Consider the following 27,102-nt stretch of genomic DNA (forward strand, 5'->3'; position numbering starts at 1 on the left):
GGAGTGCGCTAGGACCCTCCCTGCAGCCCGGGGAGAGCGACCTCGAGTGGCCGTTCCCTCCGCGGGAGCAGGACCACACGGAGGTCAGGAGGACTGAGTCCCCGGAGGACACAGAGCCGGGCCCCACCACCGCGCGTGACCCATCCCGCAGCCCCCTCGCTCCCTCAGAAGCTGCCTCAGACACCTCTGGGATGTCGTGTGGAAAGATGACACTGGACCTAGGCTTCGGACCCAGGCTCCGGCTCCAGCTCCACATCTGACTACAGGTCACGTCCCTTCGCAGCGCCTCCGTGCCCTCGTCACCGAGATGCCAGAGCTGGGTGAGCTGAGGCGTGGTTCTGAGGCCCGTGGCTCCAGGCGCTTCCGAGAGGCATGGGGGCCCGACACAGAGTGGGGACCGCGGGAGGACGGCGCTCGCCTGGTCCTCGGGGTCCCGCCTGGGGTCCCCCGAGCTGAGACCCCGTCCGCCTGGGCCTTCAGCTTCGCTCACCCACCTCCTCTCCCTCCTGTGGGGCCTGAGGAGCCTCTCCTTCGTCCTTCAGGGCCTGTTCCTGGAGGCGCCCTGACGGCCCGCAGTGTTCCCATCACCGGGCCCTAGTGAACCAGAGAAATCACTGAATGGGCACCGGCAGAGGGGCGGTGCCTCCTGGCAGGGACCCAAGGGCCAGTGCCTGGCGCCCGGGGACTCTGTACCCGGGACTGGCTCATTGTTAGAGACTGGAGGGGATGCAAGGCTGCAAAATGCGGGGGGCTAGTCACTGCCCCTGCCTCAGCAAGCTCAGGGCGCCAGTCACCGCTGACCCCCAAGAGCTGAGCTGCTGGGCGAGTGGAGGGTGTTGGAGGGTTCGAGCGCTGCTGCAGCGCCAGGAACACTGAGGACGGGAGGAGATAGAAGGAGGAGAACAGCTTTCTGTGACACCGTGGCACGGCCTTAGGGCTCAGATGGTCAGATCCCCCTGCAGAAGGGAGGAAATCAAGAGGAAATAGGGCGGCATGCCAGCAAGAAAAAGAAAACCTGTCTGGGGAGACAACGCAGTAAATCATACATAGATGTGCACTTTAACCATCGCATCAGCGGGGAAGTAGGGGGCAGGGGCAGGGAAGCAAGGAACTCAGCTAAGAGGCAGGAGTCTTGGGGTCTTCAGTACCTTGGTCTGTGGAGGGTGCTTCATCAGGTGCATTTGAAATAGGGAGACAAAAAAATGGTTTAGGTTGAAAATGACAAAAATACTTTGGCAATAATATTAAAAAGTGTCCATAAAAGGAAATAGCACAACATTGCTTAATTTCACCTTTTTAATCTTTTATTTTCTGATTTCTCTTCTGATTATTATTCAGAACTCTAGACATTTCCTCCATGAAAGAGTGTCATTAATGAGTCTTAGGATTAACTGAGAAAACACCAATTTTAGAGTCAGGAAACCAGGGCTGTGGCTCCAGAGATGCCACTTGCCGCTGGACCCCTGGGAAGTAGCCTGTCTTTTCTGGAACTTAGTTTTCTCATCTGGAAAATGCGATGATCACTTAGGTCCCTCCAACTCTGAGATGCTATAGCATCAGAGCCCAGGGCTCCCACCTGCTGACACTAGGCTCTGATGGATGGTTTCTTAGCAAAAAGATACTTCCTGCACTAAGTAAAAGCCAAATTATCTGCCTCTGAGGAAAATATGTTTGTCCCTCCTGCTTACTAAAAGGAAGTACATTATTTAGAATGTAGGCTTATCCACCTGCTTTATGTTACACGAGTATAGTAATCTAACATCCTTGAAGTTTCTGGGCAAAGCACTCAAGTGAGAGAAACTACACAAAGACAGGAAACAGTCAGATGGGTCCCTTCGGGCATAACCTGGTTCTCAGTTTCTAGCACTCTCCCAGCCCCCTTTCCAGGCACAAGGCAGCTTGGCTCAGCACCATTCTTCCTGAGACCCATTTCCTCTGCTCCCACGATTTCCAGTTTCTAGGCAGAATCAGGTACAAAATGAACAAAATGTGCTCCCAGAATGCAGGGGCTTTCAGCTGGATCAAACAGATCCACACTGTAACAGTTCATCACTATTCACTGCAGTGAGGAGGAGGGGGTCTTAAAGGAAGGAATGGCTATTCCTGTTCCTATGGTGTGGGGGTGGGAGTAGGGGGAGAGGTTGAGAAAACTTTGCTGTGAGGTCAGTTTTTGATTTATGGTCTAAGGGATGAGTCAGTATTTATGAGGCAGACACACACACAGTGGTGAAGCCAGTCCTGGAAAAAGGAAGATCATAGGCAAAGATAGAAAGGTGTAGATTTCAATGTGAATTTGGGAAGTCATGTGTCCTTTGGCTAAAGAAAAAGGAAACACTGTAGGATATGTAGACTCAGGTTTGGATATTTGCATTTGTCTTATAAGCAAAGAGAAGAAACTGGAGGACTTTAAATGAGAAAATAACACTGTCAAGCTTGTAATCTGGAAATAACTCGGTAGCTATATATAGACTGGATTCAGGAAGCGAAGGTAAAGGACTGTTATAAACCCACCATATATAAAACAGCTAGCTAGTGGGAAGCTGCTTTATAACACAGGAAGCTCAGCTTCAGGAAGGAGAAGAGATGTACTAACTTAACCATCACATGAGGGACCACACTGGTAGGAAGCAGTCTGCTTAGGAGGCAGCAGTTGTGAATCCGGTTATGAGAATGGGGATGTTATTCTCATTGGTTACCCATTGAAAGAAGGTATTCATAGTAACAATCATGCATCATACGGAGAAATCTCTGTAGCCTGGAACCCAATTCTGTTTACCCCCCTACAAATCCTCTTTAAAGTAGATTGTACAGGGACAGCCCTGGTGGTCCAGTGCTTAAGACTCTGAGCTCCCAATGCTGGAGCACAGGCTCGATCCCTGGTCAGGGAACTAGATCCCACATGCCACAACTAAGAGTTCACGTGTCACAACTAAAGATTCTGCATGCAACAGCTAAGAGCCGGCACAAATTAAAAAAACAAACAAAAAAGAATCAGTATAAAGCAAGCACTTAAATACAATAAATTAAGAAAAATAGGAAGGAATATTTCACCTGGACAAAGATGAGTCATCATCAAACAGAAACCACTCCGAATCTCTCAAAGATGCTGAAAGAAAAAGGAGATGGTGGGGACCGGGGAAGGGGGGCAGGGAGAAGAGACAGGAAGGTGTGCAGGGAGCTTGGATAGAATCCCACGCTACATGTGGGCACAGACGTGGACACACCTGGGGGCCGCAACTGGGGAAATTCATTTCTGGTTGTTTTGGTTTTCTTTGAAAAGCTGGCATGACGTCTCTCAGCTGAGAGTGGGCATGGGGAGCTGACAGGAGCTTTGGAGGAGAAGATGCCGCCTGAAGCAGTTGTGGGGAGTGAAGGCAAGCGGAGGGGAAGGAGGCGTCCAAGCAGGGCCAGTGGGGAGACAGGACCCGCTGTGCATGAGGCATCCTGAAAACAGGCTGAACCCGGGGGCATGCAAAGGGGATTAGCAGCATCAGGTCAAGGATTCTAGGTTCTTCATCTACAAAGGGTTGAGCCAGAAAGACAGGAGGTGGAAGTCGAGAGCAGTTGCTTAGCACTGAGATTACAGAGGGTTCGCAGGTCCTGGCTGAGAGGGTTTTGTTTGTGTGTTTTCCCTTCTTGACACCAACTGTGTGTCCAGGGCTTCAGCTCAGTTCTGACACTAACCACCCCAGAAGGAGGGGCAGCCTCACAGGTAGGATCCCAGTTCCACAAGACTGTCCCCACATCAGATGCCAACTCTTGGGTCCCCAGCTCCCCCACACTTCTGCCCGACTTGGGTGCAAACTCAGGGATCCCAGTACCTCCCCCTTCAGGTTGTATGATTTGCTAGACTGACTCACAGAACTCCAGAAAATGCCAGGCCACGGCTGCCTCCCCAGGCTCCTTTGTTTTACAAACCTTGGTTGATTTCTGTAACTGACCATTTGGGTCACTTGTTTGTTGGTTTCTCTTCCTACACTTTAAATTCTCCCTTGTATGTTTTCAATTCACCAATAGTGCGTCCTTGAATGGAGAAGGCACTGGCAACCTACTCTAGTATTCTTTCCTGGAAAATCCCAGGGATGGGGGAGCCTGGTGGGCTGCCTTCTATGGGGTTGCACAGAGTCGGACATGATTGATGCGACTTAGCAGCAGCAGCAGCAGCAGCATCCTTGAAAACACAGACCCCAACCCTATACCTGAACAAAAGCAAAAGCCTAGGCACCCCATGCATTCTCTCCCTACCTGACACCATGGTAGGGAGAGTATGCTTTTAAGTTTTAGGTCTCCTAAACAAAAAGCCTCTATTTTTTTTTCTCTTTTCAGAGCTTCCAGAGTGCATCAGACCCACAGGGGGCGGTGATTCACAGGCTGAGAATAGCAGAAAATAGTGCAGGACACCCTGGGCTCCCTTTGCCACCCCGGTGGTGCCTCCAGCTCCCTGCTGCATAGGCCACATGCATAATCTGAGCCCAGTAAACGACCAAGCCCTCCTCGGTTCTCAGTGTTGGCTCCACACTCACTGAGGCAACAGACTTCATGGAGTACCTGTCAGGAGCCAAACACAGACAAGTTCGTGGTCCCTTCCCCCTCCCAGAGTTCACTGTTGTTGTTCTTGTTATTGTTCAGTTGCTTTCCCAGTCATGTCTAACTCTGTGACCCCACGGATTGCAGCACTCCAGGCTCCTCTGTCCTTCACGATCTCCTGGAGTTTGCTCAAATTCATGTCCATGAGACTGTGATGCCATCCAACCATCTCATCCTCTGCCACCTTCTTCTCCTGCCCTCAGTCTTTCCAAGCATCACGGTCTTTTCCAATGTCTTGGCTCTTTGCATCAGGTGGCCAAAGCATCAGAGCTTCAGTATTAGGCTTCCAATGAATATTCTGGGTTGATTTCCCTTAGGATTGACTGGTTGGATCTCCTTGTAGTCCAAGGGACTAATGCCCACCATTCAGTGAAGATGAGGGTAAATGTTATTTAAAGGTAAACTACAATGAAAAACCATGTGAGTTGATAACTACTGGCATTAAACTATGGGAACTTGTCAGAACTACTGGAATACAAAGCCGGAGGTCCTTGCACTGCTGAGAATGTGTCCTGACCCCACCACCCAGATTCCACAGAGTTCTGCAGATGAGATGAGCAGGAGAAGGTCAGAGAGGAGGAGGGGAGGGGGTCAAGGTCACTTGGGGCTGGACGGGGTCATCCCATAGTTTGACAGCATGCGGGTTCCAGCTGGACACTCAGTATGTGTGCTCCTCACTCTATGCAAGCTCTGCTTCAATTGAAAATTGGCAAAGACAAAATGCAGGGTTTGTAATAAAAAGAGCTCTTTAGGTATCATTTTAAAATGGGTAAATGGGCCGGACAGGAGGGACGGAGGACCACCCCCAGGTGTCCTCTCACCTCTAAGGGACCACACATGCTGTCCATCTCAAAGCTCCTCACGGCTGGAAACCCACACTGTGAGGGAAAGGGAGACAAGACAGAGAAGAGCGAACCTGAGAACCTCCCTGTGACGCCTCATCTCACGTACAGACGCGGCTGGGCCTTGCTGCCTGGATATTTGGCCAAACGTCATTCTGGGTGTTCCTGTGAGGATGTTTGGAAATGAGACGTACAATTAAATCAGTGGACTTTGGTAAAGCAGGTTATTATTACCCCTGTGTGACATGGGTGGGCCTCATCCAATCAGTTGAAGGCCTGAACAAAGACTGACTTCCCCCCAAAGGGAAGCAATTCTGCAAGCAGCCAGGTTCAGATTTGAACTCCATCATCAGCTCCTTCCTGAGTCCTGTTGGTCTACCGAACTGGCACTGGATCTGTTTGTTTGTTTGTTTGGGGACTTGCCAAAACGTTTGTTTGTTTTGAGACTTACTTTCATAATGGTGTGAGATGATTCCTTAAAGAAATGGGTTGTTTCTGTTGAGAACCCTAACTGACTCACAACCAAATGTGGACAAGTGAAGAGGAAAAAATGGGAGGCACTCCCAGAAAGCCCCTCAGGGATGGGCTGTGGGTGTCTACACTCTGAAGTAACTTTTCCTGGGTTGCAGAACCTTTGAGAACACACTTCCCCCCCACACACACCCCCGCCCCCAGGAAACAGACACAAGACAGTCTTGGGAAATTTCAGTTTCTTCACCAAAACTTGGCCACAGACTTCAGCTGAGGTTGTGTTACCATGATGTGGACAATGTGTTTTTGCAACCCTGCAATAACTGACACAGAGACACAGCTGGTGGGAGAAATGAACAGAAGCTAAGAAACACAGAGCAAGAAGGGTGGCCCCAAATGCCAGAGCCGGGAAGCCGGGAGTGGGGGTTGGGAGTGGGCAGAGGACTGGGGAGCCGGGGAGGCTCAGGAGGCAGCCACTCCTGGGGAGCACAGGGCTCAGGGAAGAGCTTCTGCAGAGACCCTGGGTGATGATGGTGGGTCTCTGGGAAGCCCCGCCAACCGGCAGCCACTTGGTTTCCATTGCTTCCTTCCTCCCATGGTCCATCAGAAGAAACCTCCACCCCCGATCCCCTCTGAGCAGAGTGGACAGAGCTCCCGTTTCTAAGGTCTTACCTCCCGCCTGAAGCTGCTGGGTAAAATAAATGAGGTGGTACAGGTAGCTTACTGGAACCACCGTCTACACAAGCTTGGAGCTGGGTTACCTCTCCTTTAGCAGTTTCCCCTCCACAAGATGAGACAGGCTGAGGATATAGAAAGAGGGTGTGAAAGAGGAGGGGAGGGAAAGGCAGGGAAGCAAAAGGAGCCAGAGTGATGGAAACCTGCTCATAGAACCTGCATCACTGCCCCTGAAACATGCAGGAAAATTACAGGAAAGCTCAAAGGGGCTGGGATCTTCAGCAGCAACTAAAGCAAGGGGCATCATTCAGGAACATGCAGCTCCAGGAGAGAACAGGAATCTTACCAAGGTGAGGGGAGTTGTTTACCTGAGTATATTCAGGGTTACAATATTATCTACACTTGACATATGGGGGGACAACTTTTATTTTTGTATTACAAGCTTCAAGAAAGATTGGACCAACTCCTAGCTGATGAAAATATGTAGCAAGTTGAATGAATTCTTGGCAAGCATCCCCAGGAATCTTTGGGTGGAAAAGGGGAGGACTGTAAGTGTGGGGCTTTCTTGTTTATCAAAAGGAATGGAATCTAAGAAAGAGTACAAATGAACTAATTTACAAAATGGAAAGAGTCACAGATGTGGAAGATAGCCTTATGGTTACCAGGCTGTTGTGGGGGTGAGGGAGGGAAGGTCTAGGAGATTGGGACTAACATATACACACTACACACTACATATACACACTACTTTATGGAAAATAGATAACGAATAAGAACCTGCTGCGCTGCACAGAACTCTATAGGCCAACTCTCCTCAATACTCTATGATGGCCTATAGAGGAAGGAATCTAAAAGAGAGTGGATATATGTATATGTATAACCGATTCACTTTGCTATACTCCTGAGGCTAACACAACATTATAAATCAAGTATACTCCAAAAATAATTTAAAAACTAAAAACGTTAAAAGAAAAAAAAGAACATTGTAAAATGAAGGGGGGCAGGCAGTTTTCTTAGGAGAAAGGCCGACTCCGGGAGGTGGAGTGTTTCTGTCTGACCACTAGAGGGCGGCAGCTCGCCCCACCCTGCGCCTGGACTCCAGGCCCGGCAGCTCCTCGGCTTGTGCAAGTGGTCCTTCTAGGCACCCTGCCAGGGATCCCAGGTTGTTTTTGCTTTTGTTTTCTTAACCACTACACTCTTTTAAAAGAGAAAGTCGTTTCAGAGAAAACAAATAAATCTAAACCCCAGAAAGAAACCCAAGTTGGTCAAAATATGCACACGGAGCTGGCAACTCTCACCCCATCTCCCTTGTGGTCAGAACTGGGGTTCTGCCCATCACCTCCCCTCCCCTCCCCCGCCCCCCCACACACACACAACCACATCCTTCAGAGCAACGCTTCCCAAATGTTTCCCTGGTGAAAACTTTTATTATGTTTGTGTATGCCAGCCTGTGCATTTTTAAAAGATGTACAAATTATTAGTCCTATTTTTTGTTATTAGATTCAACAAACATAACATTTCATTTCAATAAACATAGTCGGAACAAACCACACAGAATAAAAAGGGAAATGAACTGCATGCATTGTCCACTGGAGGTGCGCTTACAGGCACTGAACACAGACAATCGCTGTTCTGTTTGGTCTTTCTGTCCTTCCTTAATAACAGAAATTACATGCGTAACATGATTACCCCATAGGAGAGGCCTGTGACCATGCTGAGAGGACATGTCTCCTGAAGTTAGTTTGCCATTCGCTTGTTACCACCAAACCAGGGTGGTGACGCTGCCACCTGCAGGCAGTACTGTGTATAACATGTAAGCTATTTCTGTGCTTTGCTTCAGTGACTCTTAATGAGGCAAAACAGTCTCACCTGGATAGCCACAGAAAGGAAAGAAGGAATGTTAAAAACAAACTCTTCAACTAACTCAGAATCTGTTCTTATCTTTTATTCAAAATGAAGGAAATGAGTCTATGTTTTTAGATTTTGTCTTCATCCCTTCCTCAGTTCCAACAAGCCATGGTTTCATGCAGATTATTCTTCCATGAAAGAAACAGACTCTGGGTCTGCACTTCGTACATATGGACTTTCTTTGAAGGAACTTAGAATGTGAGCATTCTACCTCCGTCAGAAGCTGTTCAGTGATCCCTGTTTGCTGCTGGGCAGGTAACTTGTGCCACATGCCGTCAGGTCTGCAGAACTCTGTCCTGCAAGTGTGTAACTTTCCTCTCTGCCCTTTGGTCTCATGACTTTATCACCTGAAAGTGTTAAGGTCGTTGAGAACATTGCCTGAACCAGGAAGAAGCAGTTCTGGCTGGTCAATGGGCAGTTGTAAAATACTGTGACTAAAATTGTTTTTTAACTCAGAGAAAAGTGAAGTGTCGCTGATGAAACGTTTCCGACAGTACTTTTCCTGTGATTCACATGCAGTGACAGCTGTTCATGATCTTTGAGATTCTCAGATTGTAAAAATCATCATCTCAAATTTGCCACACTGGTCTTGATGAGGCTGCATCTCTAGTAAAATAATGCAGATTTTCCTGAAGGGAGAGGGGACCCCACCTCCTTTCAGAGAGGAGGAAGGAGTGGGTCCTTCTGCCATTTCGGACAGGCCAGCGTCACCTCTCAGGGAGCTGAAGGGGAGAGTGCAACTCTTGGCCATTGAGTAAAGAGGAATCGTTCATTTAATGTAAGAAAAATGCCATTATTAACTCTGGAAAGTGATGTCAGGTTGACTTGTTTCTCTGATCTGAGGACCATATACATAAGCACACATACATGATTCCAGAGCACAAGGCAGATTTCTTCACTAAATAACCTGTCTTGAGAGTTTCTAGGCTTCTGCTCTTTTTACCTTCTTTAAAAAGAAAATTTCAAACTATGTCATCATTTTGCTTTTCCACCTGCCTGCATAAAATCCGTAAGATGTGTTTTCTGGATTTGGCTTCTGTTGTTTTTTTTTTTTTTTGGGGGGGGGTAAACAAATTTTTCTAAATCACTTAGTTTATTTGACCTTGATGTGGCCTTTTAAGCCATCAGCAAACCTGAGGTCTGCTGGCAAGTCCCTTCACCTGAAGGCGGAGAAGTAGCAGAGCTGTTTCTGAAACCGCGTTCCTGCTCCTGAGACACTTTCGTTCAGTGACCAACTCTCAGGTGCACCGCGGGAACTCAGAAAACACTGGCTGAATTGTACCAGAAAGAGTCAAGGGATAACAGTGTGGAAAATTTTATTTCTACCTCTTGTAAAATGTGTGGTGCATGTCTGTGTGGTGTGTGTGTGTGTGCGTGTGCATGTGCAGGCATGTGTGTGCACCTGTGTGTAACCCCCCGAGAGAGCGCATGCCTCACTGGGAACTAGTAACCAGAGGACTCTTGCCCCCAGGAGCGCACAGAGCTGCTGCCTCATCCTGTGCAGGCCTCAGGCTCCCTCCTCATACACTTCCCCCCACCCGCCCTCTGAACTACCCCCTTCATCCTTTCTGCTGCCTCCTTTTCCTCATGAGCTGATTCGTTCATACAAACACTCACACACGTGTGTGTACTGTTTGTATTTCTTGTCCATCTCCCCCTCATCCACTGAAGTAAAAGTTCTAGCATCAAGGACCCAGCAGTCCTTGAATCGTCTGAGTCGAATCAGAGAGACAGTCAGCACCTGTCCAAACAGCGGGCCCTGCAGGGGTGTCCCCAGCTGGGCTGTAGCCCACGACCCCAGCCTCAGCTCCTTTGCAAGCCTGGACTTGGGGGTGTCAGAGGCCTCATTCATGGGAGTCTGAGAAGGTCCCCCATCTTCCTAGAGTCACAGTCTCCAGAGTTCCAGCCCCAAGCCTCACACTAGCTCTCTAAGGTGGCAAGCTGACCTAGGCCCACGTGTGAAGGGACAGGGTGATGGTGCCCTTGGAGAGACCAGCACGTCTACCATGGCCGACCCCGGAGCAAGAGGGTCCCAGACACACAGCAGACAAGCAGTCACCCTGTGGGAGGAACGGAGCACCCCATAAGGGACCGGTGATATTTAGATCCAAGTGCACTGGGAAACTGAAACCTCCAACAACTCAAAATGGTGTTGGCTATTTAAGAGCAATTTAGGGCACATTTATTCTTAACAGAAAGCTTTTTGTGCTTGCCCTGGAGTGCCTCCCCCTGGGATTGCTTGTGAAACTGGTGATGACTCAGAACTTCGGAGCAGAGCAGGGCATCCCCGGCCCGTATCTCGCTCAGTCCTGGGCAGACCCTTATTTCCGCCCCCCCACCCCCCTGTTACCCCCGCTCACCGCTCGCAGGTGTCAGACTGCAGGGCTGGATCACCGCACGGCCCCACCTGGGACTAGAGGCTCTGTAGTTGTTGCCTGATGAGTAACCCGAGCGTGGTCCGCTCTCCTGCCAATTATCTTTGATAAGATCAAGCCCACAGCATACCAGTTTTTCCCACTGATTTCACGATAAATACTCATTCCTGGAACCCAGGCCCACAGCAGGTGTTGTGGTCATAGCAACAACAGGAGCAGGATGATAAGCAGTAGGGCAGAAAGGTCTGACCATCTCTCACCTAGGTTCTCAGCCTCGGCACCGCGGGACCTTTGGGAGGACAGTCCTTGGTCCAGAGGGCTGTTTCCTGTGCCGGATGATACTCAGATACTTAGCCATCCTCTCAGCCTCCATGTACCAGATGCCATGGCCACCTCACCTTGGTTAGGAAAAACACCAGGAATTTCCCCAGACATTTCCGAACATCCCCCTGGTCAGGAATGGGGGGGTGGCAGGGGGATGCCAGGTCCAACCAGCCCATCGAGCTTTTCTGGAAACACAAGCTCTGAGGGGGAAGAGGAAACATCAGGGCTGCCTGGAGGAAAACCTCAGTGGACTCAGAATGCCGTGGTGCATCCACCCCAAGGGCGAGGCTTCAGAAGGCAGTTTTGGGTGCTCCCAATTATAATCCCAGGCCTCCAACTGATACCATCATCAGTTTGCCCACAAAAATGCAGCTCTGGCTTAAATTTAACCTTTACAAGGCTGTTTGTTTCATCTTGTGAGTTTTTTTCTGGACCCTGGGGGGTGGACAGATCTCCAGGGGCTTGAGAAAATTCCAAGACCCACTCCCTTTCTTAGGGAACGTGCTTCTTGACTTGCTGATGACAACTGGTGTGTTTGCGAGCAGGCACGTAGTCCAGGCAGACCAGACATCAGTCGGAGGCCTGCTCTCCTGCTTCTGAAGCCCGAACAAGACTCTGTTTTCATTTCCCTAAAACAGCAGTGATTCCGTTTTAAATGCTTGTGTGTGGGTGCACTGTGTGTGCTCACTCAGTTGTGTCCAACTCGGTGACCCCATGGACTGTGGCCTGCCAGGCTCCTCTGTCTGTGGGGTTCTCCAGGCAAGAGTACTGGAGTTGGTGGCTATTTCCTCCTCCAGGGGATCTTCCCAACCCAGGGATGGAAATGAGCTCTCCTGGGGCTATATTAGTAGGTGGATTCTTTACCACTGTGCCACCTGGGAAGCCCCATATGCATATGTGTGTATATATTCTTTTTCAGATTCTTTCCATTATAGGTTATTATAAGATATTGAACATAGTTTACTGTGCTATACAGAAAGGCCTTGTTTATCTTATAAACTCATTCTTTTATTATCCTAAATAAATTCCTTTATTTATTTCAAAATATTTATTGAAATATAGTTAATTGACAGTGTTGTGGTAGTTCCAGGTGAACAGTAAAGTGATTCAATTATATTTACATATGTAATTATATATAATCATTTTTTGGAGAAGGCAATGGCACCCCACTCCAGTACTCTTGCCTGGAAAATCCCATGGACAGAGCAGCCTGGTAGGCTGCAGTCCATGGGGTCGGTAGGAGTCGGACACGACTGAGCAACTTCACTTTCACTTTTCACTTTCATGCATTGGAGAAGGAAATGGCAACCCACTGCAGTGTTCTTGCCTGGAGAATCCCAGGGATGGGGGAGCCTGATGGGCTGCCATCTCTGGGGTCGCACAGAGTCGGACACGACTGAAGCAACTTAGCAGCAGCAGCAGCAGCAACAGCAACAGCATAATCATTTTTTACATTCTCATAGCTTATTATATAATATTAAGTATAGTTCCTTGTACTGTACAGTAGGTCCTTGTTGGTTATCTATTATATATAGTAGTTTCTATATGTTAATTTCAAACTCTTAATTTATTCTTCCCTCCTTCCTCTTTGGTAACCATAAATTTGTTTTCTATTTTATAAACTCATTCTTAATAAGCAAGAAACCAAGGCCCAGGAAGGGACTTGCTGAGGACTCCTGTTGGGCCCCTGTTGTAGAGGCCTCTTGGTTTTCTAGAATGGCAGTGAGCACACAGCAGCATCTGTCTGTAGAAAATACAAGCAGTTTCCCGTGATGAGAAAGTTCCTGGGTAACAAGCAGGTGGTGCATGAGGAATCTGGACATATATGTTCAAATAACAAGAATTTGGTTGTTTTTCCATCTCGGTCTACGGATGAGCAACACATAATATGAGGGCTGTCAGGACCAGCAAGGTGTTCCTTATGCTCAGGCATAACGTCTGGCACAGGCAGATATTGTGATATTTGTTAAATAAGGAGGGAAAAAAAAAAAGTTTGGCTCAGAGCCAGGGCACTGACTGCAGGCATGTAATGATTTACACAGGACCCAGCACTCAGGGTTAATACCCACCCTGGCCTTCCATGGGCTCGATAAATGGGGAGGCAGGTGTGTGGGATGGGGTGCTGGGGGGCAGTGCACCCCCTTTTCTCCTGCTAAGACAGCTGCTCCATTACCTTTCTGACACATTCACTGTAGATGCTGTTAAAAAATAAAACCTGCTTTAGTTCTGAGTACTTTGCAAGGAAGCCGGATGGTGACGTCTGCAGGTGGATCCTGGGTGGGGGCGGGGGGTGTGGGGGGGGGCCAGGCGACCCCCCTCCCATCCTGATGCCTGCACAGGGCCCTCACCTGTCCAGTAGCCAAACCGGAGGCCTGGTGAGTCCACAACTTTAGAGCAAATGCTGCCTTCACGCTGCCAGCCCGGCGGGAACTCTGGAGGCCACGAGACCTGCAGGAAGCTCTGCCTTCTGTGCACAGAGCCACGGCGTCGCCTGAGTCTTTTTCGTGTTGAAAAGGCAGATTCCAGGGAATTCCTTGGCATCCAGTGGTTAGGACTCAGTGCTTTCATTGCCAAGGCAAGTGTTCTGCCCCTGGTCAGGGAATTATGATCCTTCAAAGCTGTGCAGCACAGCCCAAAATAAAAGACAGATTCTAGAGTTTCACTGCAGGCAATTTTCAAGCAGGAACTTTTCGTGAAGGTGTCCCTGGTGATTCTGATGGGCTGCCTCGTTTGGAAACTGGCCACTAAAAAACCCCATAGAATTCACCGCCTTCTTTTGCTGGATGGGAACGTGAGGGTGGCAGGTGGCCTGGGACACCTGAGGTCATCTGCACCCAGTGGCACCTGAGCCCTGATTCAGGAGGGAGGTGTGATCAACACCTGATGCAAACAACTCCTGCCTCTGGGAAGCGGCTGGCCATGCGGCCCGTGAGGCAGACGTGCCCTGGAGACCAGCAGACGAGGACAGGACCCAGCCAGCTGCAGCCAAGGTCAGGCACCAGGGAGAGAACAGGAGCAAGTGCAGGGAGTTCCGGGGCATGTGCCACCCCTGACCACCAGGTGAGCTCCACTAACCGAATAATCAGGATGCAGACCTTCCGTGGGAACACAGAGGGTCTCTCCCTAGCCTGTCCCTCCAAACCCCTGCCCCTTCTCAGAAGCAAATACTGCTTCCACTCGGTGACTTTCTGTTAGTCTCCGGGCTTTCCCCTGTGTTTCCATATGTGGATGTGCACGCACTTAGATTTTCCTTTTCTTTTACCCCACACGAATGTGCTTAAATCTGAAGTTTCTCCCTGAAAAGACCCTGACCCGAGCTTTCTCAGGCAAAGAGTGTTAATGATCTCCACCCTCTGGAAAGCAGTGAGGGATGCAGGCCCTCCTGACGTGGCCCCAAACTATAAACAAGGCCTTGAGTCTGCTTTCAGACACAGCAGAGCGGAGTGGAAATAGCTACCGTGGACCACGTGAAGAGGTAAACTGAGGCGAGCGCAAAATTGCCGAAAAGATGAGTTTATTCAGGAACAGCAGTAATTGCATCAGGGCACACAAACTGTAGAAGCCATAAGTGAGTCAGTCAAAGGTGTGGAGTAGGCTATGTTTATGGCCAGGAAATGTAAAGAAGGGAGAGTCCAGTTAGTCTATTAAATTAAAAATCAGTTTAAAAAAGTACAAAGACCAGGCCTGAAAGTTCCCTGAGCAGACAAAACCAGCCCAGGCAGGCAAACAAAGCTCAGATGAGCCTAACCCAGGTCATTTCTTGTTCTCACCTCTGGAACCGTAAGCAAACCTTCCAAGGCTGATATGAGGCAACCTATGACCAAGGCCCTCTCATTTAAGAAAACTGTAATATTATCACTTTTCTGTGAACCAAGCATTTACAGAAATTCTGTTTCTAGTCCTGAAGTTTTACTTTTCTGAGGGCACATGCATAAGATTTTGCATTTTATATCTTCTGGTTCCATTTCATATTGAAATCCTTTCACAAATGTGGGCTGTGGCATTTAGAGAAGGGCCATCGCTGGGGTGTCAAGAGTTTGGGGAGCTCTCAGGAGTGGAGTCCCAGGAGTTCTGGGGTCCTAGGAGACGGAGAGTTAACCGAGGTGCAGACACGTGTGTTAGTCGGGATGGCTGCTGTAACGAAACACACAGGCTGGGAGCCTGAAGGGCAGAAGCTCCTGTCTCGTGGTTCTGGAGGCGGCCTTCTCACCGTGTGCTCATGTGGCAAAGAGAGCAATGAATCTCTTCCTCTGCTTATAAGACTACCCGTCCTACAGGGATGGGGCCTTGTGACTTCTTTCACCCTTCACTACCTCCTTAAAGGCCCCACCTCCAAACACCGGGCTTCAACATGGGCAACTGGGGGACACCATTCAGTCCATGGCAGCACTCATTTCATTCATTTCCTCCAGCGACTGGTCATCTATACCGACACCAGACTCTCCTGGGAGGGGAGATGATGGGGGTCTCCATGTGGCCCCTCCCTCAGACCTCACTGATGTCAGGGGAAGCAGCCAGCATGCCAAGAACATGACAGGAAGGAGGCTGTAAAAGGGGCAGCCCAGAAGTACCAGCCACTTTTAGGACGAGGGGAGGTCAGGGAGGACTTCTCAGAGGAGGTGGCTGGCAAACAAGAGAGAGGTTCACCCACAGGAGCCGCCAGCCCCCAGGAGCAGGGCGCCTTCTTCCCTCCTGCGGCGCTCAGCACATGGTGGTTATGTCATAAATATCGTTGAAATGCAGTCGAGTCCATCTCTGCTGCAGAGCGCTCCATGCTCAGTAGTCACGCAGGGCACGTGGGCTGGCCCGGGGCCGTGAGCTGTCAGTGAAAGTGGCTGTTCTTACTCTCAGGAGCGCCGCACACAGGTGCACCACCAGTCCCTCCTCTGATCTGTGTAAACACCACACATGCCAGCTGTGCTGACCTGACGGGCTCTGTCTGAATCTCCCTGGTTCACAGATGGGGCAAGTCCCGCCAAGAGGTTGTCCCGGCCGCGGTGCCAGGCCCAGCAGTTCCACAGGCCCCTCAGCTCCGTAGAGAAAGTGGGAGCCTGGAGCCCTGCTGCTGACGAGGAAGGGAACCGCAGGCTGGTGGTGCACGTCTCTGTCCACTTCCTTCTTGTCCAGTCACCTCTCCCCTCTCTTTACTCTCCCAGCGCTCCACCTTCAGTCACGTTCTGGGCTCACATTCTGCATCTCGGGAAACCCAAACCGAGATACTCCTTCCGTGGAAATGTTTATGCAACTCACACCATTTCCCTGAATCACCTCCTCCTGGTTATGCTACCTTGGTCCGGGGCATCACCTTTTACCTAGACAGAGCCAGGAATCGAGCTCAATCTGTCTCCAGTGTCTGGGAGAATTTTCCTTCTTAACATCCCTGAATCCATGTCTCCTTTCTTCCCCTCTTCATGACCTTAGTTAAGACCCTCATTGCTCCACCAGCTCCTCCCTTGGCCTCCCAAGTCCAGTCTTCTCTTTCTCCACCCACACTTCCCTGAGAGGGTTTCTAAAATGGCAACTGGCTTGTGTATTTCTCCTGATTCAAATCTTCCCAGACCTCCCTATTGTCTAAGGAAGAAACCAAAGCCAAACTCACACACTCTTCCTCAGATCCCAGCCTTGTTCCCTGGTCCTCACTTGCTGCCAATCAAAGCGCCTATCCAGTGCCATGGCAACGGCCCGTCTGCTGGTCCATCTCAACTAGACTTTTGCAGGAAACCAACATAAATCTTGGTCCTCACTGCACCCCAAGACCCTAAACACCACCCAGCACATAACAGGAACCACCTATACACACTTGAGTCAGTGAGTGAAAGGAGAAATATTTGAATACGACGAACTTTGTCCCTTCCCCTAAATTTTGCTGTGCACTTAAAACTGGTCCAAAAAACTTGTCTTGACAAAAAAAAAGTTTAAGTGACAGAAGAAGCTCATAGATTATAAAAAATTTGAGAGATATTTTGATTAAAAAAAGCAACACCAGCCAGAAACTAGAAAGACTAGTATTAGTCAACCTTGGGCAAGAAGAAAATCCTATCCCTAAAGGTTTGAGGAAAGGCAACAGCCCGGCTTTTGTGAGGGACGAGGGTGAAGTCCCGGAGAAGGCAGTGGAACCCCACTCCAGTACTTCTGCCTGGAGAATCCCATGGATGGAGGAGCCTGGTGGCCTGTAGTCCCTGGGGTCGCTGGGAGTCGGACACGACTGAGACACTTCACTTTCACTTTTCACTTTCATGCATCGGAGAAGGAAATGGCAACCCACTCCAGTATTCTTGCCTGGAGAATCTCAGGGACAGGGGAGCCTGGTGGGCTGCCGTCTATGGGGTCACACAGAGTGGGACACAACTGAAGCGACTTAGCAGCAGCAGCAGCAGCAGGGTGAAGACCGGGGCACTGAGTGCAGAGTGCAGTTCAGCTAAAGGCCTGACGAGGGCTGCCAGCCAGGCGGCCACCTCACTCAGTGCCCCCGGGGCCACCTCTCTGGCTCCCTGAGCCTCTGGCAGGAAGGGTTCCAGCGTGCACTCCTGTCCCAGGAACTCCATCTGAGCGGCTCCGCGGGGACCCAGAGCAGAGCAGGCCGGAGGAGCCGCCTCCAGGCCTGCAAGCCAAGTGCGGGATCCAGCTGCAGCCAGAGGGAGATGCGTGTCCACGTGACTCCCCGACAACTCAGGCCTTGACGTGAAGGGTTATTTATTCGAATCTCTCCCTGGCCTTGGACGCCGCCCTTCACGTCGGTGTGTGCGGTTGTGCAATCCTCCAGCCCTATAAAGGCGGTGACCCTGCCGCCTCTGGAGCCTCTGGAGCCCGGCCTCCCCTGAGCCTCCCTCCCCGGGCCTCCGGCCGCCGGCGGTCACCATGAGGGTCTTCCACCTGCTGCTGCTGGCCCTCAGCCTGCTTCTCTCCCAGCTGGGCCCAGGTGAGCCAGGACCCTGCAGCGCCCGGGGCTGGAACCTGGGGACGCGTCTGAGGTTGACCTTCTCTGCAACCCAAGCCCAGGGCAGCAGGAAGGCCTCTCTGGGGCTGAGTGGCCTGTCGGGGGCAGATGGCACGGGGTGGTCCGACCGAGGGGTCCAGGCCATGCTGAGTGCAAGGAGTGCACCTGCCTGCCTAGAGGCTCCCTGGGCTAGTTCTCCCAGGAGCCTGAGGGCAGCTGAGTGGCAGGAGGGCCCTCCTGTTTCTCTCTCATGTCTCCCTCAGGGCTCCCTTCCCTCTGCCTTTGGCGGGGATGTCAGGTGCCAGGCAGCCCCCACACCCCAAGCCCTGTCTCTGTCTTGGGATTCCAGAAAGTATCCTCTGTGAAGGGGACCCCTACTCCATCTGCAAGATGCCCCCTTACCCCCGAGAGGCACAGTGTCCCAGCCAGCCCAGAGGTGCACCCCATCTCTTGCCCAGGGTGGGCCCTCCCAGGTGTTCTCCTGCAAGCAGGTGCCACCTGCCCTGCCCACAAGACCAGTTCCACCGGAGTCTTTGACTCATGTGCAGACACTCAGGGATCCACCTTCCTTGAGAAATCCTCTCACATCCTCCAGGGTGGCCCATTCCCCAGTGCACCGCAGGGGAGCTCTGTGTCAGGCCAGGGGATGCCAGTTCCTCAGGGTCAAAGCAGCAATGCCCCTGGTGTAAGAGAAGGTGATCCCCTGCCTTCCAGAAGAGTCAAGAACCCAGTTTATCCCAGCCCTGCCACTCAATCCCAGGTCATCTCCAGCCAGTCACCTCTTCTGGCTGTTAGTTTCCACGTTGGCAGAGTGAGTGGGCTGCGGCAGAGGGCTCTAAGGGCATTAAGCTCTGGAATTCTCCCCAAGCTCTGCTATGCTTTCCTCCAAGGCAGCACGTCGTTGTGCAGTTGTGCCTCACTTACTCCAGGGGTTCCTCAGAGCTCCCCTCGGACAGCTGGGTTCCGAAGTATTCCAATGCAGAGCTTTAATGTTTCCAGTAGGGACCCTTAAGAGAGGCAGAGAATCCATGCAGTGTCCTGCTGTTATCATACTCATCTCACAGCACGTGAGTTCATGAACAGCCGTGCAAAGTCTCTTACCGCAGCTCAGTTCACACTGAAAATGTTTGAAAGCCACTATATTAACATGAAGAGTTGTTTTCAGTCTGTGACATCTAAGTAGGATTATAGGCATCTCATCCAAAACCTCGAAAAAGCGTGTTCCTGGGGACACGCAGGAGGAATTGCGCTTACTAATCACTCCTTCCAGAAATGGCAGCTGATCTGATGGTGTGCCCGGTGTAAACTGGACTGGCTTAGATACTGCCCTTGGACGACAGGCAAGCCCTGTCTGCACAGAAGCAGCAGCAAAGAGGGCCTCAGGATGGGGACCTTCAGGACTGCTCGCCGAGCCCAACTCCTCTTCTGGAAGGGGTGGAGTGAGGTCCTCCCCACCTCTGGGCTGGAGCTAGGGGTCCTGAGCAGTGGGGTCCCTGCAGGTGGAGCACCCCCTCTGAGCCCTGAGATGCTCACACAAGAAAAGGGGCTGCAGGGAAGGGCAAGCTTGATACCACGTTTTCTGGGGGATGCGAAACTTCTGGAGGGGAGGAAGACCCCAGGTGTTTTCTGCGTCAGAACACACCAGGGCCCCCAACCTATGTCCTAGGGTTGAGGTGCCCCGCGCTCAGCTGCCAGCTGGGGTGTTTCCCCTCCTTGTGGTTGCGTGTTCGTTGCTGTGTGCTGATTGTTGCAGCTGCTGCAGCCACCCCTGAAATACCCGCCCTGCCAGCAGGCTGCCCCAATGCCAGAGGCCTGGGGCTAGTGCAGGGAGGGAGGCGGCACTGCTCAGCCACCCCGAACCCCTACAGGGTTGGTTCACTCCTTTTATGGAAGAGCCCTCAGACCGGGTTGTTTCACAGGTGGGGAATCGAGGCCGGTGAGGATCAGGGGAACCAGCGCTTTGTGGTCACTGCAGGAGATCCTAAGACTTGGTGTTCTTGGGCAGTTTTTATCCTGGTCAGAGAAAAAGGCCTGTGTCACCCACTATTAGCTTACACAGATGGTCTTTGTGTGAACATGGAATAATGTCACAGTGGCAAGGCTACCCAGGTCCCTGCAGAAGCTGGACAGGAGCCCAACAGAGGTGGTGAGAAAGGCTGAGGTTGTGTCCTTGCTTGTTCAAGGAGTATCCGGCAAAGAGCTGCTGCAGGCAGGCATTGCCCCAGGATGAGGGGACGCGTCAGGGAACAGCCCTGAAATCCATGGTCGCACATTTGAGAAGCAGAGCACAAGCAAACCGATTACAGAATTCCTTAATCAATGACAGTTGTGCTGTGAAATGCTGTTAATGGCACAGTGGTAGGGGAACATGTGACGATGAGAGCTGACGGGGTCTTGAGGAGCTGGGAAGGCTTTGCTGAGGATGCTGAGAAGTGAGGGAATGATGAAAGTCATTTTTGAGTTCATGGAATTTTCAAAATAATATTTCTTTTAACTCTCTCCCAATTAAAAGTCAAGATATATCACAAAAAAATCAGATTTTTATCTTCTTTCCTTAAAAAAGTTTTAAAATTTTATTTAACTTTTAATTTTATATTGGAGTATACTTGATGAAAAATGTATTATGTTCAAGTGTACAGCAACATAATTCATTGTACATATACATGTGTCTACTCTTTTTTCAAAATCTTTTCCAGTTTAGGTTGTTATATAATATTGAGCAGAGTTCCCTGTGCTATTCGGTAGGTCCTTTTGGCTGTGTTCTCAGTGGCTTCAGTCAATGTCTGTCTCTGTGACGCCATGGAGTGTAGCTCACCAGGCTCCTCTGTCCATGGGATTCTCCAGGCAAGAACACTAGAGTGGGTTGCCATGCCCTCCTCAGGAGATCTTCTTGACCCAGGGGTTGAACTCAAGTTTCCTGTGTCTCCTGTATTGCAGGCAGATCCTTTACGTGCTGAGCCACCAGGGAAGCCCTTTGGGTTATCCAAATCAAATATAGCAGTGTGTACATGTTGCTGCTGCTACTGCTGCTGCTGCTGCTAAGTCGCTTCAGTCGTGTCCAACTCTATGCGACCCCATAGATGGCAGCCCACCAGGCTCCCCCATCCCTGGGATTCTCCAGGCAAGAACACTGGAGTGGGTTGTCATTTCCTTCTCCAATGCATGAACGTGAAAAGTGAAAGTGAAGTCGCTCAGTCGTGTCCGACTCTTCATGACCCCATGGACTGCAGCCCACAAGGCTCCTCCATCCATGGAATTCTCCAGGCAAGATTACTGGAGTGGGGTGCTGTCTTCTCCTAAAGACACAACAGATGTGGCAGATTCCTGCATGGCAGCAGTGAGCTGCAGCTCAAGAGTGGCTTTGCCTCCACACAGGATGCACTCCTCAGGACACCAAACACCCCAGCAGTCCCTATTGCCTCACCTCAGCCCATTTCACAGAGCTGTGTTATCTGCCTGGCCGAGGTGGGAATCTGGATTTTCAGCCCCAACTTAATTAAACCAGTGAAAGTGAAACTGTTTGGAGTCATTTTTGGCCAGGGGTGTTTCTGAAGAGCTCTGGTACCAAAGTTCTTTATCTCTTAGCCCAGAAAAGAATTCAATGACAGGCAAAGTGATGCTGCTGCTGCTGCTAAGTTGCTTCAGTCGTGTCTGACTCTGTGCAACCCCAATGATGGCAGCCCACCAGGCTCCGCCGTCCCTGGGATTCTCCAGGCAAGAACACTGGAGTGGGTTGCCATTTCCAAAGTGATAGAAGTGATTTATTAGAATATGACATTTGTGAGGTTTAAAAGTGGGCAGACAATGGGGTGCTGCACCCCAAAAACTTACTGCCTTCAGTTTATAAGCAATGGAAAAGTGAGGAGGGGGAGAAGAACTTCTTTGACTTTCTTAGGTGGACATCATGCTTCCAGCATTGCTCCTCCTCCAGGTTGAGCAGGGGCGTTTTCTCATCCATTCCTGGTCAAGCTAGGTCCACAAATTAATTTTACTATGTGTGCAGAGACCATGTCTGGGGGTCATTGACTCACTGAGCTCACTGGGAAGACGTGGGTCTCATGCCACTGTTGTTTTACTGTTTTGAGCCATGCCTCGTGCCTCTGCTGCGTGGTTTTGTTGCTAAGCAAGCACCGAAGAATTGATGCTTTTGAACTGTGGTGTTGGAGAAGACTCTTGAGAGTCCCTTGGACTGCAAGGAGATCCAACCAGTACATTCTGAAGGAGATCAGCCCTGGGATTTCTTTGGAAGGAATGATGCTGAAGCTGAAACTCCAGACTTTGGCCACCTCATGCGAAGAGTTGACTCATTGGAAAAGACTCTGATGCTGCGAGGGATTGGGGGCAGGAGGAGAAGGGGATGACAGAGGATGAGATGGCTGGATGGCATCACTGACTCAATGGATGTGAGTCTGAGTGAACTCTAGGAGTTGGTGATGGACAGGAAGGCCTGGCATGCTGCAATTCATGGGGTTACAAAGAGTCAGACACGACTGAGTGACTGAACTGAACTGAACTGAACTGAAGCCTGCTTGGTTTTATGGTTAAGCAAGCCTGCTCTCAAGTGATCATTAACTTACAGGGGTCTCCAATATTTTTCTGCTTTCAGTCCCCTAGTGGGATTAACTATTTCATCACCTATTTTGTCTCTTCACTCTGCCTCTGTCAAAATGAGAGAGGGCAAGGACAAACCACATGGAAGGAGAGCTGGTATGAGAGCCCAGGAGGTAGGCGAGCCGCTCAGTCATGTCCGACTCTTTGTGACCCCATGGACTGTAGCCTGCCAGGCTCCTCTATCCATGGTATTTCCCAGGCAAGAATACTGGAGTAGGGTGCCATTTCCTTCTCCAGGGGATCTTCCTCCACCCAGGGATTGAACCCTGGTCTCCTGCATTGAAGGAGGAAAAAAAAAAGAAAATAGAGCTCTCACCCTTACTCTAGTCCTCCCAGCTCCACTATGGGGAGGAAGAATCATTACCCCCATTCTGTGGTTTAATAACTTGGCTAAAGTCACATGATTGGTAACAGACAGAGCAGCGACTCTATCAAACCCAGGCCATCAGCTCCAACTCTGCAGGGCTGTCAAGGCACAAAGCGTACCAGGACCCGGGTGAGGGCTCAGGAGAGGAGCCAGGGATGTAGGGAAGCAGAGGTCAATCAGGCCTGAGGCAGCAGGAGACCCCATCTGTGTTCAGGTGGGCCCCAGAGGCTTTCAAACCAGAGAGTCACAGAATCAAACATGGCTTCTTCTTTGTAAGGATCTATTTCTTCATTTTGGCTGTGCTGGGTCTTCGTGATGTGAGGACCTTCTCTAGCTATGCAGCGGGGGCTGCTCTTTGTTGTGTGTACAGGCTTCTTGTTCTAGTGCCTTCTCTTGGGGATGAGCACGGGCTTTCCAGAACATGGGCTTCGGTAGTTGCGGATCCCACGCTGTAGAGCACAGGCTCAGTAGTGTGGCACGTGGGGCTCAGTTGCTCTGAGGCATGTGGGATCTTCCTGGACCGGGGATCAAACCCATGTCTCTTGCATTGCAAGGCAGATTCTTAACCACTGGACGGCCAGGGGTGCCCCAGACATGGCTCCTTTAAGTGCTTGGTCTCCTGGGTGTGGAGGCTGGACAGAGGAGAGGCCCTGTCATCTGGAGTAGTTTTTTATAGATTCTACATAGCAGCCCTGTCAACTGTAAGCATGACAAATATCTTCCCTCACCTTGTGCCTTAGTTTTTCACTCTCTGAATTTTCCACATTATTTTAAGGTGGTTAAGGGTGTCATATTTTTTCCTTTAGCGTTAGTACTTTGATGCCTTAAGAAATCTTTTTCTAGCCCAAAGGCATGAAGAGTGTTCAGTGTTGTCTTCTGAGGGCTTATTGATTTTCCTTTTACATCTAGGTTGATAATCATCTGGCAGTGATTTTTAATGTGCATGTATGGTGTGACTAAGGGTAAAGGGTTTATTTTTTCCATTATGAATATTTAATTGTTCCAGAACCAAGCATGGAGGAGACCATTTTCCTCCACTGTTATGCTGAGCCACTGTTGTTCAACTTTCAGTATCTGCATGGATCTCCTTGGGCATCTTCTGCTATTCTGTTTGTATATTCGTCTGCCCTGTTCCGTTGGTATGTTTGTATCCTCACCATCTGGTCTAATTACAGTGGCTCTATGCTGCTGCTAAGTCACTTCATTCGTGTCTGACTCTGTGCAACCCCATAGACGGCAGCCCACTAGGCTCCTCTGTCCCTGGGATTCTCCAGACAAGAATACTGGAGTGGGTTACCACTTCCTTCTCCAATGCATGAAAGGTGAAAGTGAAGTCGTTCAGTCGTGCCCGACTCTTAGCTACCCTGTGGACTGCAGCCTAACCAGGCTCTTCCGTCTATGAGATTTTCCAGGCAAGAATACTGGAGTGGGTTGCCATTGCATTCTATAATTAGTCTCAAAATCCAGTAAAGCAAGTTCTCCTGCCTTTTTTGCTAAGACTGCCTTAGCTATTCTTGGTCCTTTGAATTGCCACAAAAATTTTAGAATCAGCTCTTCAAGTTTCACTGCAAGAATCTCCTGGGATTTTCATGGTTTTAGTCTAGCACTGCAGCTTGCTGCTGCTGCTGCTGCTAAGTTGCTTCAGTCATGTCCCACTCTGTGCGACCCCATAGACGACAGCCCACCAGGCTCCCCCATCCCTGGGATTTTCCAGGCAAGAATACTGGAGTGGGTTGCCATTTCCTTCTCCAATGCATGAAAGTGAAAGTGAAGTCACTTAATTGGGGGAAAATTAAAAGTTTAAAAATAATTAATCCTCCAATGTTTAAGCATAGCATTTCTACTTATTGAGGACCTCTTTAAATTACAAAAAAAAAAAAAAAATACTATATTCTTTACAGATAGAGATATTGCACATTATTTTTTAGATATGTAACCAGGCATGTTTTATGCTCTTCTATAAGGTGTTTTTATTTCTTTCTTTCTTTTTTTTTTTTCCTGTTGATTGCAGAAGTAAAATTCTTGTTTTCTTTTTGTATATTGATCTCATGGACAGAAAATTTGCTAAGCTTTCCTGTTAATTCCTTTTAGACTGCCTACATATAATCATAATATCTGCAAATAGAGACAGATTTTTATCTTCCTTTCCAACGCTTCTACCTTTTGTTTCTTTCTTTCTTATCTTATTCCCCTAACTAGTGCCTCAAGTACAATGTGGAATGATAATGACTAGCAGTTACGCTCGTCTGATTGCCATCTCGTGGAATGTTTCAGTGCTTGACCATTAAGTGTACAGTGTGCTGTAGGCTTCTGTAAGTACTCTTTATCAGGTTAAGGAAGTTTCCTCCAGGTCCTTATTTGATAGGAGTTCTTTCTTTCTTTTTTTTCAATCATGAATCAATGTTGAATTTTTTCCAATATTTTCCTGCATCTTTTAACATAATATAACCATTGACTGATTAGATAATGAGAACATTTAATCTCTATTCCTCTGTCAGTTAGTTAGGAAAAAGTGATACATTTCTTGGAGAATTAAATGCAGCCATAATGGGATGGACATGTACACACTGCTACATATAAAATGGTTTATATAAAATGGTATATATAAGTACTATACGTCCAACAAGGACATATTGTATAGCACATGGAACTCTGCCCAATGTTACACGCCAGCCTGGATGGGAGGAGCATTTGAGGGAGAATGGATACATGTACATATATGGGTGTGTTCCTTTGCGTCTGCCTGAAATTATCACAACATTGTTAATCAGCTATACTCCAATATAAAATAAAAAGTTTAAATTAAAAAAAAGTAACCATAAAAGTGCTATTTCCCGACCAAAAGAAAGATGACCAGCCTCAGAATCTTGAAAATGATTGAGATCACATAATCTAGTCTCCTTAATTTTAAATTTGAGAACTGGGGTTCAGAATGTTTGAGTGCTTTGCTAAAAATCACACAGACTTATTCTAGAATAAGGAACGTAACCAAAGCACTCTGATGAGATATGTTGCTATTCCTTTTTGGCCCTACAATGTACTGAATCTTCCAAGATAATGCCAAAAAATGAGGGCTCACTAAGTGTGGAGACACCATAACCCACCAGCATTGAGGGGGCTCTTCAGATGCCGTGTTTCACGAGTAGCTCCACAGGTCATCTTGGTGTGAAGCTCTTGCAAGGGAAACCCCTGTGACGTGCTATGCAAAGGGCTGTCTGTCCTGCTTTATCCCTGAAATCCCTGTGGCCGCAAGCCAGGAGTCTGACGTGGTTGCTTTTCCCTTCTCTCAGGTGCCGGCCAGCTTACGGCTCTTGGCCAGCGGTCTGACAGCTACATATGTGCCAGGAAAGGGGGGACCTGCAACCTATCGCCCTGCCCCCTCTACAACAGGGTCGAAGGCACCTGCTACAGGGGCAAAGCCAAGTGCTGCATCCGTTGACTCTGAGCTGGGAGCGATGGCAGAGGGCACTCAGGAGCCACGTGGAGTATTTGTAACCATTGTTTTAATAAAAGGATTTTGTGAGGAGGACGTCCTTGAGACTAGAATGAGTCTTGTGTCTCCTTTTGGAAGAGATTAAGAAAGTTTGAAGTTTGAAAGGGCAGACAGGCCAGGCCGCAAAGCCCACCGAGTATGGGACTGGGGGATGCTGACGAGGCCATGAGCCGTGCCACCTCCGCTCTGATTCATCACCAGATCTACAGGTGAGCAATGCAGGGGGTCCAGGTGAGACCGAGAGCATGTGATAAATGACAGAGCCTCAGGCCCCCCTCATTCATAGCAGAAGCTCATCCCCAGACCCAGTGATCTCAGCAGCCTGTCCATCTACTGAGCCCAGAACTGCTGCCCCTGCTCCTCCCTGGGCCGGGACAGTGGGCTGTGGGTTGGTTAACCTTAGCATTTGAGAACTTTCATTAGGACCATAAAACTATCCCGAGTAAGGAGGCCTAATAGCTGGTTCCTGGAGGATCATTTCTAACTCAGGCACCGTCACATGATCTACTTACACA

The 27,102-nt window shown here is 49.6% G+C and overlaps 1 long non-coding RNA gene across 1 annotated transcript; it reads left to right on the forward strand.

Annotated features, from left to right (window-relative positions):
* The first annotated feature begins 17,812 nt into the window (after positions 1–17,812).
* Positions 17,813–26,635, forward strand: LOC113884995. The gene is made up of 2 exons (XR_003509091.1): positions 17,813–18,098; positions 26,385–26,635. It is a non-coding gene; the product is annotated as an uncharacterized LOC113884995 (long non-coding RNA).
* Positions 26,636–27,102: the final 467 nt, after the last annotated feature.

Source organism: Bos indicus x Bos taurus, chromosome 27, assembly GCF_003369695.1.
Source record: "Bos indicus x Bos taurus breed Angus x Brahman F1 hybrid chromosome 27, Bos_hybrid_MaternalHap_v2.0, whole genome shotgun sequence".
Taxonomy (NCBI): domain Eukaryota; kingdom Metazoa; phylum Chordata; class Mammalia; order Artiodactyla; family Bovidae; genus Bos; species Bos indicus x Bos taurus.